Raw genomic sequence first — 18,488 nt, forward strand, 5'->3', positions numbered from 1 at the left:
CTTGTGTCATTGTTCCCTGTTGATCTGAAGTCCTGTCTGTTTTGGAGATGCCATTGACTGCTGCTTGTGGCTACAATAAGAAACTGACTCTTGCACTCTTGGCACAACACACAGGAATACCAATCTACAGCAGTAATAACTGCAGGGCATGAGGACTTGGTTTATTTACCTCTTTGTGTACGTAAAGTTTCTCCTAAATGAGTCTCAGGCGCAGTATGATTGTGCATTCAGATCACTGTTAAGACACCAAGATGTGCTGCTTCACTGTATCTCAGAATAAAAGTCCTGTCCTTCAGGGTGTTGCGAAGAAATTTCTTTGCAGATGAGTGGATTAGGAAACAAGAGGTCTTTTTCCAATAGGAACTCCAACAAGATCAAGGCTGTAGCAGAAGTGTTTCTGTTATACACTTGTTAATCCATTTCCTTGATGTTATAGATAGGAAAAAATGTAATGTGAGCCAAGGGCAATCATGTGGGCCAGTCAGTACCAAAGCACGGCACCATCAGTTCCAGTTTCTGTTGCACAGTCTCTTTGTCTTGTTTTGGTCATCCAAACAGGATCCATTCCTCACATGGCCCTACACAACTGCACAATCTGGTAACAGACTGAAGGAAATACTTCCTGTGGACCTACAGCAAGGCAGAGGGCAGAATACAGTCTAACAGATAAATAGATTCAAATAGGCTCCAGAGAGCAAATATTTGCTTCTTCAGTTATTTCAATGTAGTCTGAAGGCATCTGGAGTATTCAAAGACTTCCAGACTTGGTACTTCATAGTGGTTGCTATTCTGTTCATTTAACCTCATATATTTGTATGAGTTTGTGTTGGAAGATATGTATGGCTGGATAACATACCTCAAACAATTCTGCTTCAAATATGGTTCTCCCAAATGTTCTTAATATATAAAAGCTGTTGCAGTCCTTCAGGAAATGAATGTATACTTGTGGAAAGCAAATGGAAATTGAGTTTTATTTGCAGCCTTAAACCCATACTTTTTCAGTAACCACTCTACTGTTCAAATACCAGATTGTAATTGTCCTTTGTTTTATAGAATCTGTTGCTACAACTCAGAGAGGCAGCAATATGTCTGGGGTATTTTTTCTAAAGGCACTTTACACATGAATGATCAAACCTGCAGATTGCAGAAGTAATTGTCTGCATTGCAAAAACCTCTCGATGCTTCATTTTTTTGGTTTTTTTTTAATATAATGTGACCTTATTTCTTGTTTCTGGCTATTTATTTCCAAGTTGTTAGCCACCTTTCCAAGTAATGTATTATGCTGGTTTGTTTGCCTTATATTGATACATGATAAAATAAACGTACTGGTAAAGTTTTTCTTACAGGAGCAAAAACCAATAATTCAGTAGGAATGCTGTAACTTTGGCAAAAGTGTCACACTTAGTCTGAAAACTGTTTAATGCCTTTTTCTATACAATTGCAGGAAAAGTTTCGTGGTTGGTTGGTTCTTTTTTTCTTTAAGGGGAGGGGAAATGAGGGATGTTGCACAGCATTTGTAGGTGCCATGTATCTCACTGGTAGATATAGTAGCTTGTTTGGCTTGTTATTTTTCTTATATTTGCCAGAAATTGTATGTAGTGCACATAACCAATTTCTTCTCACGTAGAGTGGTTTGCAGACTTTTGAAGTCAAGCCTACTCTCTGTGGTTCTCTAGTAATTTGGTTATATCTCAATTCTGTCTTCACCATCACAAGGCATTTTCCTCTCTTTCTTGTCCCCAGAAGCTCAGCTCACCTTTCATTGTGCAGGATGCACAGAAGACATGAGGAGAAAATGTTGGAATTGTCACATTTCTTTACAATTACAGAAAGAATACCGCATTCCTCTTTCTGTAAGCCTTGCTTGTCTTCTGTCCCTATTAGTTAAACATAAAGGTAAAACATTATCGTAGCTGCAAGAAGTGCAACTTCTGAAGAAGCAAGGGCAGAAACAAAGGACCAGCAGAGTTGTACTGGAGCTACAGCTAACCAGCTGTTTTTATACATGGATATATTCTAACCCAGTTATATTTACAGAAAATGTCATTATTCATGTGTCAGTATCTGTATTGCTCTGACCATTATGCTCAAACTGAGCAACATCAGTAAACACTTAGCAGTATCAGGTAAAAGACATGACTGATGCTGGGTATGGTAAATGTCTTGTGAATGCATCTCAGGCATAGATTTATTTTTTTTTTTAAGAACTTGTAAATAACTCGAGTAGAAACATTATCCTTTTCCACTGCACTGCTTGTTTAATAAGTTGTTTCCTGTTTTGCATTTATGCACTTGCCTTGTCAACTAAACCATGTTTTTGATGAGTCAGGGTAGTTGATTTTATGCCACTTCTCAGTCTGAGCTGCTATATATTTTGAACCCTGATTCTGTCCTTTGCTGTGTCTGCCACTCCTTCTGGGGTACTGCAACTCACTCATCTGAAGGATTAAGGCAAATACTGAATGAAAATGTTAAGGACATACCAGTCTCATATAACAAGGCACTTCTAATACCCTGCCCTTGCCCTTTGGTATAACTTTTCAATTAAATGTGAAGTTATGGGGATTGCATATATGCTGGGTTTTTTTCCAGTTTGCTTTTAAGTGTCATATAGCAGAATTTCAAAAGCATTGTAGCAGTTGAGATGTATGCTTTCATGTTCCAGACAGGCTGTGTACTTTTTAAAAAGAAATTCTTTTTACTTTTTTGGATGCTGAATAATCTTCCTGGACTGCTTTAACACCTTCTTAGCTTTGTTACTTACTTGCTCAGTGTCTTTCTAATGTCCACGTAAGAGCAGTTGACCTAAAACTGCTTGGATATCCCTTTCTTTGTAGTTTTTCTGCATAAACTGTAACTCGTAGAGAAATTTATTGCTCTACTTCTGTGTCACACAATCCTGTCCTTTCCTGTACCCCACTGGCTAGTTGTAAGCAAAATTATTCAGAATTATTTTAAACTTTTAGTTCTATTTAGAGAGCCCTGGAAGCATTCCATATTGTTTATTTTGGGGTTCCAGTACTGAGATACGATGGAATAGTTTGGAAGACTATTGTAGTGTCCTTCTGGGAATTTTTTTTCTTCTGTTCTGGTAACAGAAGTGTTCTTACACAAATATTTAATTAAAATTTTAAGCTTCAAAAGAACACCTCAGTCTGATTTGACAGTTGCTTTTTGGTCTTGCTAATCTCACAAACAGGTGATTTCAGTTATAATTTCTAAGCATATTGTTTCAAAGCCTTTTGTGGGTGTGTGTGTTCTGTTTGTATCTTCTCAGGGACAAACAAATATTATTCCTCTATTAAGCCAGAAGGATTAATTTCATGAAAAAACACAAGGCAATTTTATGTGGAGGTTTCAAAAGATCCTTATAGCTAGCTTTGTGGTTGGACTGGATAATCTTGAAAGCCTTTTCCAAACTAAATGGTTCTGTGATTTTGCCGGTTTGCCTCCATACTGAGAAAAAAAGTTCATCTGGGTACTGTGAGATGTGTATTTTTACTATACTTAAATAAGTTAAGTTTTAAATACTTTTTTTAAAATTTTGTAATACTTTGTTCAAATGAAGTCTCTCCATCCATGATTAAATGCGTGAAATAAATACCTGACATAAGTGCAGTCTGTGCAAACTGCAGGGTGTGCTACAACCTGTGCAAAAGTGTCTCAGTAGTTAATTTCCTTTGTTACACATTGGTAAAAATGAACTGCTACACTCAGATGGAAAATGTGATCGTAGTCTGTGATGATGGGAGGAGGATGGATATGCAGCCTTTGTTCGTCATTTTTTGTTTAAACGTAGTACATTTTTTCTTCAGCAGTTTTCATTCAACATATAGTAAAGCCAGCTCTATTCCATGTTTGATATTTTTAAGCATGGAGGTGCCGTCACTGTTCAGTTATTTGTGTTTTGCTTCTGGATGCACTTTGTCTAAAATGCAGTTCTGTTAAAGGCATCTGTGAGCACAGGCAGGTGGATTTGCCCATTGTGGACAACCTGAGAGCTGCTAATTCTGAGCTGACCCAGTTCTGACACACACACACTGGCACGTCATGTGCCACCCATATTGTCATCACTGGGGAAAAAATGCACCATCCCCACTGCTGCCTGCCATCATCTCAGCTTTCTCACATCTTTTTTTTTTTTTTTTTTCCTCTGTGTTTATTGTAATGATAGAATGTTTATTTTGATCACAGCACTAACCAAATATTAGGTAGAAGATTCGGAGAATTGAAGGTATTTGAGGGTTTCTTTAGTTCAGTTTTTTCCTAGCACTTTGAAAGTAAAAGAACTTCTTAAAAATGATGGAGTTGAAAGGAAAGTTATAAAGCGAATACAGAAAATGGCACAGAGGGAGGTGAGTGGAGAAACAAAGCAGGGATTCACAAGGAGAAAATTGCTAAAAAAATTAGTGTTACTCTGAAGCTCCCTCATGCCACTTGTCCCTGTCTCAGCTTTGTGCTTTCTCAGTAAGGAGTGCTTAGATCTACTCTTCCATCTTAGACAAGAGCAAGTATGGCAAGTGCTGCATTTGAATTTGCAGACTTGTGTCTGCAAACAGCTGTGGTCACCTGCTGCTTGGCAAGTTTTCCCAGCTTTCAGCTAGAGAGTCTGGAGGTGCCCTTCACTTTTTAATACTTTCGTATTTCTTACTTATACAGCAATAATGGCACCAGTATTTTTTACCAACTGAGCTAAAGTTTTAAAAATCTTAATTACAGGGAAAATAAACCATACTCTCTTCTGTTTTGAGATGTGGGCCACACTTAGGTCATGCAGTGAAAGCTACAAGCCTCTCTTAAAATCCTTACCTATCCCATCTTCATGGGACTTCACAGACTTAAATCTGTGAACATCTCTGTAGAGAAAAATCTATCTGAAAAACTGCAGAGGAATTTTGCTGGTACCATCCATCCCAGATTACTTTTTCTGTTTTCAGTGACTTCTTGTGAAGCAAGCAATTAATCTTGTTGTGGAGTGCAACACCCCACAGAGAGTATCAAATGAATTAAAAGGGGCAATATCTGGTTACCTCCTGAATCTAATGAAATGTTGTTTTCTGGCTGTTCTTGAGCAGGTCAGCTTTTTCATGCTAACCATAGCATCTATTATTCTTTCCCCCCTTTTTTTCAATGCTGCGTGGAAATTGTCAGTATGGCAGGCACATTTACATATTGTTGTCAGTTGTGAATATTACTGCACTTTCAGCATAAATACTTTGCTTTGGGTTGTGTTTTGGTTTTTTTAAAACTTGTTTCTATTTACAAATTGTTGATATAAATAGAATGCTTCAGTGCAGGGTGTGGAAGGATACACTCTTAATTTGGCTGCCAGCCTAAGTAGCATTACAGGAGAACCTGTCCAGGTTGTGATTGACGGGAATGTTGTCAATAAGAAAGTGAAACTTGGAATTGAGTGTATGTGGTAGGAAGTGACAAAGACCCCTCATATCTTAAGTAAAGATCCTTCCATTTGAAGGCTCCAAGAGGCTTGGACATAGTCTTACAAAATGTCAGCCAAAAAGTAATGTCATGTACTTCAACTCATGTGTTGAACTTACTAGGTTCAAGTTACAAGAACTGCCTCCTGAAGGGTGGCAACAGCCTTCCCAACCAGCTCAGACAGGGAAAGGAGATGACTTGGATTCAGTCACATCATTTTGAACAGAACAACTGGTCACTGCCTCTGTCAGGTCTCACCCTGAATATTTATGCCTAATCCATAAAGATTTATGAACAAATGTTCCATGTTCTGGGATTTTCTAATTTTTGGTGGGAATCCATGTGTCTTGCAATTTGTGATTATGCAGAAGTAGCTTCATATCAATACAGTAGAATGGGCACTAAGTTACTGATCAGAGTGCAGTCTTCAAGTGGAGATACTGTACTCCAAGTACAGCAGACAGCACAAACTGGAAAAAGTCAATTCCTTGTAAAGGACATCTGTTTTCTAGGGCAATTCTCCTAGTTAGCAAGGCTCTCTCTTCTAGTTCAAAGACTTCAAAGAGCTTAGGCAGACACAGTTAGATGTCTAGGCAGTCAGACCTTAGCTGCACATTGTGTTTGTAAGTTTGAATTGGTTAACAGGCAATAGTAGTTTTTTTAGAGTACCAAGGTACCAAGCCTTGCAAAAGAGAACAGAAACCTGACATACAGTTGAAACATCCTTTTTCTGACTTGTTGTAGGCTTACACCATAAAATAAATGTAACTACTGCCTTGTCTGGAAGCAGCCTGTTGGATTGCCACAGAGCTGCTGGATATGTTTGCCTGCCTCAGAGATTTGTTTTGCTTGCAAACATAATGTGGCTATTTTTTGCATTTTTTATGTATTTTAAAATGTACATTATTATAGAATTAGGTGGGTTGCATCAAATTAGTACCTAAACTAGCACAATATTGTTGCAACAAGTACCAGTCTGATTATAAATAAAGGATGATTGCATTTTTGATGAGTGTAAGAGTGTGAATGGAATAACAGACCTCAAATTGCTCATCGGGAGAGAATTCACAAAGCTGACCTTTTCAAAGGGTAGAGAGTAAATTTAAGTAGAAAGAGTAATGTTAAAATGATCATGTCCTGTGTGCTATGTTTGTTCCATTGCACATGTAATATTTTTGCCATTGGTGTTTTTATTCTATTCTTACCACTTTCCATTTTAACAGTTGAACAACTGTGAGAGATAACTTGCAATCCTGAAGTCATTTGACTTGTCATCTTAAAGGGTATTTATAAACTATAGCATTCAGGAAGCCCCCAGTGTTACCTTAAATAGGGAGACTCCTTTTAGGATTAAGAAGAAAATTGGACTGTTTCATTTTGGAATGGCTTCTCTTAAATGTAAGTCTAACAATGGTTGATAAAAAGCTCCATAAAAATAGGTAGCAAGCTTAACCATATTCTGTACTTTTATATTAACATTAAAGACTGCATGAAAAGCAAATGGAATGTCTTCTGCCAAACATGTGAAAAAGATGTTTTTCTCCTGCAAATACAAGTAGCTTTTATCCTATTTTACTGTTGGCCTGTATTAACTGTTTCCTGTAGGCAGAAATGCTGCTTTTGCTATATATATATTTTTTTTTTTTTTAAGGAATAGGGTTTGTTCTGCAAAAAGAACAAAAAAAAAGTGCTGGTCTCCTAACAGCCTATTGAGTTAATTCATGTCAAGTTTTCAAATTCTAAACAATTTTTAAAGGGCAATGGAAATCTGAGGGTAATAAGAAAGAAAAATAGGCAAGCAATTTTGATTAATTTGAGAATTTGATAAAAGAAGCATTTGTGATCATTGAAACAAGAAATATATACTAGTATTTAGAAATGTATACTAGTTATTGATATGGAGGGAAGAGGACATCCTTGCTTAGAATATTTAGAATGGTAATAGTCAGGAGAAAGATCAGAAGAAGTAGAGTAGTCAGATACTTTCTATAGTAGTCAGGTTTTGACCTTTAATTGCATCTGGCTTGCCAAATGCAAGCATTAGATTACAAAACGCATGATGGAAATTATTTATAGGGGAGAACATATAGTTGTAGTTGGGGTTTTTTTGTTTTTTGTTTTTTAACGCTGCAGACGTCTGGGTGGTTGTAACATGTGAGGGTGTGCTTCCCAGCCCAGCATCTGATTAGTCACTAATTTAGGAAGGAATGTCCTGGCACAGTTCTGTTGAAGCATGTGAGCCTATCAGCAGAATAACATATTATACTCTTTTAGGTGTTTCAACATACAGTTGAGTAAAACAGCTCAGCTGTTTTTTAACAAGCATCATGGTATTCCTCCAAGTCTCCTTTTCGTCTCTTATTTCTTATTGACAGAGAGAGATGTTACATATTTACTTACTAAAATATATTTCATGCTTTTACTTACTAAAATTATTTCATGCTTTTAACACTTTTAAAATTAATATTCCAAATGTTTTAGAGTCTAAATAACACTGAAGATATATTCTAGACAGCTGTAAGTATTTTATTTTTACACTAAGGGAAACAGAAAGTAACATATGCTCATCTTCTGTGTGACACTCAATGAATACAGATGATCAGACATATTAAGGTGGCTAGTTTAATTAAAATTTTCAGAGATAAATATTTGCTGTAGCACAAAACCACGTTCTCCCAGTGTTATGGCCACAGCACCATATGACACACATTTCCTTTCCTTAGCTTAGATTTTTCCTAGCTTAGATTTTCCCTAGCTCCTCTTTCAGAAGTTCAGCCTTTTTTTACTGAGTGCTTGGATTAGTAGTATGATTAATAGGTCACTGATGTAGTTGGGCCGTTGAGGTTACTGTAGGTCAGCTCATAGCGAGAAGTAATGCTAAAGAGAATTTCATAGTTTTTCAAAAATCTGCTATTTGTGCTGGAGCTATACTGACAAATGTATTCATAAGGGATTTGAAAAGGCAGTGAGTAGTGGGATGACCAGGTACCAAATTATTCAAGAAAATTAGACAAGGACCAGTTATGAAGAATTTCAGAAAGTCGTTACAGGATTCTTTCTCAGTAAAATAGCATCCGAAATTCAGTGTAGATAACTGTGAAGTTATGCAGAAATACTATACTAAATTCACATATAAAATAATTGTGTCTGAAGGTGACTGTAACCACTCATGAATAAGATGTGGTCTCACAAAACCAGCATTGGTCAACAGACTAAATCTACTGTTAAGTATCAGTAAAAAAGACATGCAGGGAAAAAGCAATGACAGTCAAATGCCACCCTTGTAAACCTATTGTATGTCCAAATCCTTAATACTCTGTGGGACTGATCTGCTACCTTCCAGAAAACAGTACAGGAGAAAAAATAATCCAGAGCACAGCAACAACGTAGAACAAATACACAGAACTATTTCCTTATAAAGAACAAATAAATGAGGTAGGTCTTTTAAAAAGAGAAAATGAATAATTAAAGAAAAATACAATAGAGGTCTCTCAAAATACCGCAGAGAGCATGCCTTCTCTCTCACACTTTTGGAATGACGAGGCATCAAAATAGCAGGCAGAAAGGTGAGGAAAAATAAAAATGTGTAATAAGTTTCAGAAATCCTTGACAAATACTTGTTGTGAATATTAGGACTATAGATGGATTTTAAATATAAATTACAGAACAGTTTTTTGAAAGAAAATTAATTGAAGGCTTTTAAATAGAAAATCACCACTGTGATTTTGGAAGTCCCCAAGTTGCAGATTATTGGAAGTTCTGTTGTATTTTGTGGATCTATCATTATGTATTATCCCATATTTTTATTCTGTTGTTTAGGTGTCCCCAAGTATTCAGTTTTGGCAAAGAGTTAAAGACGGGGCACAGGGCTAGATGGGCCTTTGGCAGGCCTAGTCTAGCTGGTCGTGGTAATACGCAAGCATTGACTTTTTATTCAGTTAAGTGACACAGTAAGACTGTAATAAATGTAGCTATTTATATCTGCATTTGTATATAAATTGTATATAAATGTTAAACTCTGAGAAATCTGAGAAGGGCACGTGAGATAGCTGTTGCTCATTTTTAGATGGAGTGTCTGCTGCTACCACCACATTCCAAGGAAGTTGCAAGGTCAGTGTGTACCTTAACATCACGCTTTTGTACATTTAGGCATGAGATCAGAGTAATATAATTAATCAGAGCAACAATATCTGAGGTTTGCATGTCTGATCTTTAAAAAAATACTGTTCTAAACACATGTAGCTTGCCTTAGAACACAAACTGAGATGTGTCTGAACAATTACTGTATGAAGGTCTCATGTAAGGAAGGACCTGTACAAGCTGTTTCCATTGTATTCACCATAAGCCGTCAATTTTCTTAGAATGTGTGCCTTGACAACTTCTGTCCTAACTGGTTAGCTGAATCAGATATTTTTTATATTAATTGAAGTCTCAAAGTATGGGAATTCAGCTAGAAGCTTAATATGATGATGCACAGAAACAGAAGTTTCTGAAAATGACACAAAATAGAATTTTTTTGCTAAAGTTTCAAATACTTTGCTCAAAATCCCTGCAGATGTATTTTGGAAAATACTTACTTCTTCAATCAGTAATCAAACTCAAAACATACTGAAGAGGTGCTTTTTTTTTTGTAAAAAATACTTTTAGCAGATGGAAATTAGTCTTTTGGCTCTTAGTGACTGAAAGGAGGCAAAAAGTAACCTCACTGCAGGTTACTTGAAAAGCAGTTGAAAAATTATGTGTTTGAAGTGCTTTGAATGTTTCCCAAATAAATTATTTTGGGTGGGTTTATTTTGTTTTGTTTTTTATTTTATTTTGTTTGGGATTTTTTTGTGATTTGTTTGTTGGATTTTTAATATCAAAAACCACCTCACTGCATTAAAGTAAAAGTCTGAGTTGAGAGGGTTTTTTACGTCCTCCTACTTCCCTTCTTTATCGGAACATCCAGTGAGGTGGGTCAATGATTTTTATTCAAGATTCTAAAGGAAACAGCAAAAGCTGTGATAAAATAGTATGTGTTATACAGATTTATATAGATATATACAAATTTATATATAAGTAACTTATAAATTGAAGGCCTAATTTTTCAGTCTTGTAGCAGCAAATTCTTCTTTTAAAATGTATTTCATACAGCTTAATAAAAAAGGATTCCTTATACATTTTTGATGTCCCTTTAAAAGTGGGGGAAAAGGAAGTTTTAGCAATGACAGAAGCCGCTGTCATGCTGTACAATACAAATGGTCTATACCTGCGTTCTAAACCACCTTCTGAAATGCCCTGAATTTAAATAAAAATTAATAGTAAAGGAGTAGGGAATGGCAAATTTGTCTCTGGGACAAAAGCCTAGCAAACTGAAGTCGGTTTTGACTTCCCAGGTTCTGTGAGCCCCTGAGCAGAACGCCCTGGGTCCTGTCACCCTCTCCAGGCGGGTGAAGGTTATCGGGTGCTCTGCCCTTCTGGCTGAGTGCTCTGGCAGCGCTCGCCTGGCCAGCCCCGGGGATTCCTCTCAGTCACAGCTCAGCAGGTGCCTTGCTGACAAACGGGTCAAGCTGCAGGTCCTCATTGCTCATCACCCCTTGTCTGAACCCTTCTTGACTTCTACTAGCCCAGGCACCACTTGACTGTAGTTTTTTTGGGGTGAGTGTGGGAGAGCTGAGTTCTCTCTTGCAGTCTTGGCTGCCTCTCTGCCTTTTCCATGGAGCTGCATCATGTTGCATTGGCCTCCCATTGCTTTAAATTTGCACGTTTCACGGAGGGCTGGATATTAAAAGAGCAGAATGGTTGGGTTTGACAAGTATTCACTTTAGAGAAGCTCTGCGAAGAAATTGGTTTACCCAATCACTTCAGGATAAAGTTAGCTTTGTTTTAATCAGTGCACTCAGAATTGAACCCAGCTTCTAATTGTGTATGTATGTGTATGAATTGCCTTCGTGTGAAACATACTGTTGCTTTGTATGATGTATTTCTTGCTGCTGCTTCTCATTATTACCTATCTTACCCTTTTATGTTGTCACAAGTGATACTAGGTAGAATATTTTCTCTTAAGTTTTGATGTTAGCATTTAAGAAGTTTATGTCTGCTTTCTCTCTTCAGCTGGTAGGGCTATAGTGTGAGGTCAAAATGTAATATGAACTGTGGTGACAGGTTCCTATTTTATTTTTTTAACCAGCTGATTGATCAGAGTACACAAATACGTGCATTCTAAAGTGGCATGCACTCTGACATTTTCTCCCTGATTTTAGTTTGTAAATACTTAAAAATTTGCTTATATAAATGTGAATGTGTTACTGTTTTCCTTATAGTATATCAGAATTGCTAACTTGCTATTACAAGTGTTGGAGTTGGAAAGTAGCATACAGATTACTAGTTTCTCTATCACATGAAAATATGGCCTTGAAACTGAGTCATGTTAGTGATAATTTAATAATCTTTTCTTTTGCCACAACTGCACAGTTTTATAAACTACCATACTGAGACTGAAGAAAGACAATTCTAATGAAAAAAAATCTCTTTTTAAAGGGAGAGAATATGAATGCAATTTTACCATCGGACATGGAAACACTGCAGAGTTCATGTCTGGTCACATAGTAAGCAAACAGATAAATTGATGCTAGTAAGTTGATAAATTTGCAGTCATTTAGTCATCTGTCTCACTTCCAGTATACAGGCATTGAAAAAGGCTGTGAAGCTTAAAGAATCAAAATGAATCATACCTACTATAAAAATGTTTGGCTAGCAATTCTGAATATCAGTCAAAATTTTGGCTCTTTGTGCTGGGACGGGAGAATAGGGTTGGTGTCAGTGAAAATGATGAATGATATATGACTGTGTGCTGTGCTTACATTATAATGTACTTGAAGTCCTGCAGTTATTCATAAGCTTCTAAGGTCTAATTCAGAACTGGTGACCTGGACTTGGATCTAGTTATGGCTTGCAGTTGCACTAATCTCTCTCTGGAGAGATTTTCTTATGCTGCACCAAAGAATAAATTATATAATTAGGTGGAAAACTGGCTCCTATCCTCATAGGATGATTGCAACATTGAAGTAATGGTGTGTCATCTAAGCCAATTGTGAGCATACCAGCAACATCTTTTAGACATGGGTGCACTCAGTATGTGCTCTGAGTATCTTGCTGAATGGCCTGCCTTTCATATAGTTCTTTTTGTCAGTAGGAAAATAAAACTGCTGAGAAGAAACAGATTCAGTGTTACAAACAAAGAGACAAGGAGATGGGCAAGTTTCAGAATCTTGAATAACATGTATTCCTTGGGAAAAAAAAAATTAACATCACTTGACTGAATTACAGATCATGAGAACTAGGAGAAAACTAGTACCTTTGTAGAAATGCAGTATAATAAATCAAATAATTTCATGAAACAATATGTGAAAGGTTTCTTGAAAATTTTGAAAAAATACTCCATTATCTTCAGAAATGGTTGAGATCATTGCTATGTGGGTTTAGGTTTTTTGTTTAGACTTCTTTTTTTTTTTTTTGCCTCCAAATATTTGTTTCTTTTATAGCTGTTTAACAAGATTCCATGGCCAAAAAGTCACAGAGCAGCTGAGATTTTCAGCCTTGGTGGTAAGATCTACCTTCCTGTCTCCAGCTCCTCTGTTTGTCACACAAATCCAGCATGATCTGTCATATTTGTAAACAGCAAGATTTGCTGTCTTTGTGTGACTAAAATGTAATAATCTGCTTTTAAAACTGCAGTTGAAGTGTCTCTTACTTCCTTTAACTCCTTTTTCTGCTTGTGTTTGAAACTTGGAAATACTGTCATGCACCAGGGAGCATTATTTTGTGTGCTTTGTGAGAAGCACTAAAACCTCATAGTGACAATTCATTGTTGCTGATACAAATCAGATTTTGGTGTCTGTTGATAGTCAGTCTGCTTTCATACTCAATTTTTTATGATTCTCTAAAAAGACATATTCATGTGCTTTGTTCTGCCCAGTGAGTATGTCTTGCATGTGGTATCTTGTTTAGCTTTTTGAATGTTGCATTACTTTTTTTTTGTCAAAATGGAACGCTGTTTGTTTGGGGTGGTTTTTTTCTGAAAATGCAGCTTGTGATCTTAAAAATGTTTAACAATGAATTATTTTATCCAGGTACAAATAAGAATCCTGTATAAAATGCAGAATTCCATGAAGAAAGAAAAATTTTCCTGAGCACTTTTATTCTTTGTTTTTATTGGTCTTTTGCTGTTCAAAGACTTTTTTTCTCAGTCCTGAACCTTGGTACAGCTAAATGCCAGACTATGTTTTGTGTGTAATAGGTGTCTTCATCTTTTTCAGCACACTCCTTACTGCTTGTGGTTACACCTGGTATAATACCCCAGCAAAGAACTGAGCAGGTTCAGCAGGTCCAGTTTGAGGATTTTTCATTTATGCTTGTATGAAAGGTTTCTTCTCTTTTAAAACCAGGTTCCTTCATTTATCTTACAGTGTATGAAGAGACCTCAAAGTTAAGTAAATATATTAAGTGTTTGCAGTTTGAATTCAGCTTTACATAGAAAGAATCAGGACAGAAAAGTTTTAGCAAATTTTGCTTGAAAATATGGGAAAATCAGGCATGCCCATCAAATTTATGAAATATGATAAAACATATACTTTCATATGTGTGTGCTTATAAATATATAAATGTACACATGCCTGCACACACACACAAATGAGATCATTTTATTCAGTTTCCTATTTGAAAAAGAGGGGAAATAGTCCATTTTGGAGGACTTCATGTATGTTAATAATATTTTCTTTTCAATAGCATTAAAAGTCATTACACAATTTTCATCCTAAAAATGCATTTGACTATCATGGTTATTTTTACATCCATGCTTTTGCTGTAGATAACATCAGTACAAACCATCTACGTAAAGTAAAATGCTTGACTTTTCCATTAATTCTGGAAATGCAAACTAAACTAGATGTTCTTTTGGGAGTGGGATTTTTATTTATATATATGTATGTGTGTGTATATATATATATATATATATAATATATAATTTTTTTTCATTCACATTATTGGAAGTGAGACTCATTCATAGCTGAATGATTCGAACAGGGTTATACATTGAAAGCACTGTGTTTCCTTTTAGATGAGGAGAGACATAGAAGGCAGCAGTGGTTGTGAGTGGTTCTGGAGCTGATTGTCTGCCTAAAGTATGCTACAGGCTGATTAAAATCTTTGAAAGCTTGCAACCTAGGTGGGACACACCACCTACCTTCAAAAACTCTTAAGCATTGCCAGTATCTATCTTGAGTGTGAAACAGTGTACGTGACACTCTTTCCAATCCTTTTTAGCTTTTCAGTGAGGCTGCTTCCTTGGCTCTTGCAAGAATTATAGCTTTTATTTCCCTTCTTTTGCTGAAGACTTGTGCAGTCTTTGGTGCCTGCCAGTAAAAGGAAAATTTTTCATAGATGTCCATACTATTTGAGGAAAAGGCCATTTACTTGATAATTATGATACAGGTTCAGTCTGTACAGTACTGCCAAATCTGTACTCGGCAAGAACAAAACTGGTAAGATTCCCTGATCAAGCCATATGCCAGGCAGACTGTCAATCTGATCTGCATGCCAGCACATCTTTTGGGGTGTTTTCATATTTGACAGTAAAGAGCTGTTGCTCAACAGCTCTCAAGGAAGTTTTCAGAAATGTCTAGATGAGGTCAGTGTAGTGGAAAACAGGATAATGGAGAGAAGCAGAAGTAAGAAGAATTTATTCTTAAAGTTATCCAAATAACATAAAGAAGATCAGGTACTCTGGAAAGCTCTGTGTAAAAATGTGGTATTGACAGCCAACAGAGCATAAGGAACAACTTACAAAAGAGGCCAAAATGTGTAAATAATAGTATGCTCTCACTGGGAGTAACTGCATTTCTGATCTCTCCTATCTTACATTGGTTATGGTAAACACAGGAAGAATTTAAAAAAGGATAGTGAGGAGGTTTGAGGGCATGCAAGAGCTTACATGAATGAAACAGGTGAGCAAAACAGGGCTTTCAAAGCTGAATGAGCTGACCAAGAGGAGGACATTGTAGATACAATCTTCTTCTTCTTGATTACGAAACCAAGGGCTTCCATGTTCCTTTCAGAAGTAATAGCACAAGGAGGAGGAATTCACTGTAAGGTAGAAGGGGTTGTTCTTTCTGTTGAAGAACCAACAGAGCCAAGGGGAGGGAGAATTTCAGAATACACTGCAAGAAGTTAGAGACATGGCAAGGCTGGAATGTAGCAGCTCAGACAAAGAAGTTGCTCAGAGAAGCACAGATTAGTCATGTGAGTTGAGGCCTCAAAAGTGGCAAGAAGGAAGTTAGAAGGACAGAGAAGAGTGACTCAAGTCCAGTGCAGTTAACACACAGTTTAGCTGCAACTAAGCAAGGAAATAAGGATCTCCTTGAAAAATAACATGGGTAGGAAAATACTTTCTTTCCTCATTCTGTCATTTCTAGTCACTCTGAGTTTTCAATATTGGAGAAGTTTAAAACTGATTTTTAGCAATGATAAAAAATGGTAAACTCTTTTCTAAACAGCTTTGTCTTTCAATTTTGTAGTCCCATCAAAAAACCCCCAAACTATAATGGTCTGCAAAAACAACATATCACTGTGAAAAGCTGAAGAGAGTGAACTATCATCTGCATGTTCTAGTATAAGACATCTTGGAAACCAGTTGAACACATCAGTTGAAGTGGCTAGACCAGAGCAAACAGTACTGGGTGGGGGTTGGCTGCTTTTTTGTTCCCAAATAGTATGCAGTTAAGCTGCAGATGCTCTTGCCACAAGATGTTGTAGGTGTCACCATAGTATAGAAATCCATGCAGAGCTAAAAAATAGGCATCACTGCTGGCTCAAATCTCCACAAGCTGGAGTCTGGAAGACTACCTGTAGAAGGAAGCAATGTATTTTTTCCTTGGCTGTTCCTTTTGGACCCAATAAAAGATGCCAAAGCCCTTTGGCCTGATTCAGTACAATACTTCTGTTTACCTGCTGCTTCCACCCAAGTGTTCTCGGAGAGGTCAATCCATCTCATGCTGCTGTGAAATAATCTGGAACCTGTTCTGCAGGAAACCTTCAGAAGGGCCAATACAAACTCCAGTTCCCTTGGGTGCAGAAGAATTTAGAATGATCAAAAAAAGGAGATTATTTTTCTAGATAGTCTTTGTGATATCAAGCAAAATACTTCAGTGTGATTGCAGTTCCACTAATTATGCACTCATGCTGTTGTCAAGTATGATTTTCAAAAGTGATGAGCAGTGATACCAGTAGAATACCACTTCAATACTAGAGTATTGAAGTGTTTTATAAATGCTCTAATTCCAACCTAACAGGTCCTTGACATTTTAAATAGGTACTCATTTAGTAGACATTTTTGAATCTAATTTTTCCAGGTCTTCCTTATGAATAAGTAAATAAGGTGATATTATCCTCCTTGCTTCAGAGTGAGCTGGAAAGAGTTGTAAGGAATTGTAAAAGTAAACAGTTTTTCTGCTGTAGCAATAAGCTCTGGGTACAGAGTGTGACCAAGAAATGAACAGTCCAAAGTTGCACTTGAGGTGTTTGGAGTACATCAAGTTCCAAGGCTGAAATACAGAGATAGACTTGATACTGAAAGCTTTTCAGCTTCTGAGTGTGATCATCAGCATTAAAAGGGAATATATAAAAAGACATTTGACATAGTAAATTTATGTGGTTGTGTAAGAGTATATTGCAGTGCATGGAAACTGAAGCAGCCCAAGTTGCATAAGGGGTTCAGGTTTGTTTGCTTTCATTTTTGATGCTACATTTAAATTTTGAATGATGCTCCTTCATGTTTGCGATTTCAGTTACTTCTTTTGCTTCATTTTCTAATCAGAAGACATCACAGCTTCAATCTGAAGGTGAAACTGTTTCACAGAATCATTTCATTAATTAAGATTTTGAGTTTACCCTGTTGTTTCAGGGTAAGCTTGAAGAAATTCAACTTTTAATTATTTCATCTATAACTATCAGAAGTAAGAAAAGAAAAATGAAAAGGAAAGAAAAAAGAAACATTTATTACGTTGGAGTATGGAGGTATCGGTGACCATGGAAAGTCTCAGTTGTAGGCATGACATTTATTAATGCTTAGTTATATATTGCATTACATAATTTAGTCAGAGAAATTTACTCCTGGTTTTTTAGTTCTTACTAGTCCTTTTGAAGAAATTTATATGAAAAAAAGAAGAAAGGGTGGAATCCTTTGTTGTTCTAAAAGTTAAGCAGCTTTCCAGAAATTATGCGTTACTCACAATGCACCATATATATCTTAGCAAATCAAAGATACATGGCATACCTTTGCTCCAGCTTTGCTTTCTTTTTTTTTTTTTTTTTAATTTATTTTTAACATTTGACATCCCCAGGACAATTCTTACTGTCTCATGCAGGACAGGCAGGTGTAAATCTTGCTGGGTTCCTCCCTAGGAAAAGATTTCTTACGTGAAGGTCTCTGGATGTAATGTGGATTTGAAAATTTATTAAGAACAGGTCAGCCTGTTCAGTGAAGGAAGGGGGCTGTGTGAAGGAGCAGTGCTGAGCCATGTGCTGAACGACAGACATTGGGATCCTTGGAGTCTTGGGCTGTGTGACAAAGCTGCACCAGCACAGATAAGGTTGCGGGGGTGTTGAAAATTAATAGAGACGTAGCTGGTGTAGCTGGAGTGACAGAATCCTTGTCACGCATGCAGCAATAGGAGGAAAAGCCGTAGGAGGAAATCCATATTCAATTCACCTTCACAGAAGCAATCAAAGTATTTTGGCAGAAAGCTTCCTCCTGCCAGCATGCTTTAGTTTTTGAGGACTCTTTCAGCACAATGTTCTAGTATTCCTGTCTAAGATTAGTTGTGGCAGATGAGATTAGAATCAGAACTTAAATACAATGCAATTAATCATTATTGAAAACTTGTCTTCCTATTCCTTATTAAAAAGAATTACTAAGGTTTTGTGGTTTTTTTTCATCTGTGAATTTAGTCACTGGAAAATAATTTGCCTTCTTCTGACAGCTTGTGACTGACGCTTTGCAGGGAGGAAAAAAA

General features: G+C 36.7%; 1 protein-coding gene and 1 long non-coding RNA gene across 2 annotated transcripts in view; both read left to right on the forward strand.

Moving 5' to 3' along the window:
- The window catches only part of RETREG1 (reticulophagy regulator 1), a 65,409-nt gene that overhangs the window by 22,895 nt on the left and 24,026 nt on the right, over window positions 1-18,488 (forward strand). The gene's annotated exons all lie outside the window — the stretch shown is intronic.
- On the forward strand, window positions 11,087-13,629 carry LOC141729753 (uncharacterized). Its single transcript, XR_012581204.1, has 3 exons — window positions 11,087-11,344; window positions 12,963-13,023; window positions 13,551-13,629. It is a non-coding gene; the product is annotated as an uncharacterized LOC141729753 (long non-coding RNA).

This window comes from Zonotrichia albicollis, chromosome 1, assembly GCF_047830755.1.
Source record: "Zonotrichia albicollis isolate bZonAlb1 chromosome 1, bZonAlb1.hap1, whole genome shotgun sequence".
NCBI classification, from domain to species: Eukaryota; Metazoa; Chordata; class Aves; order Passeriformes; family Passerellidae; genus Zonotrichia; species Zonotrichia albicollis.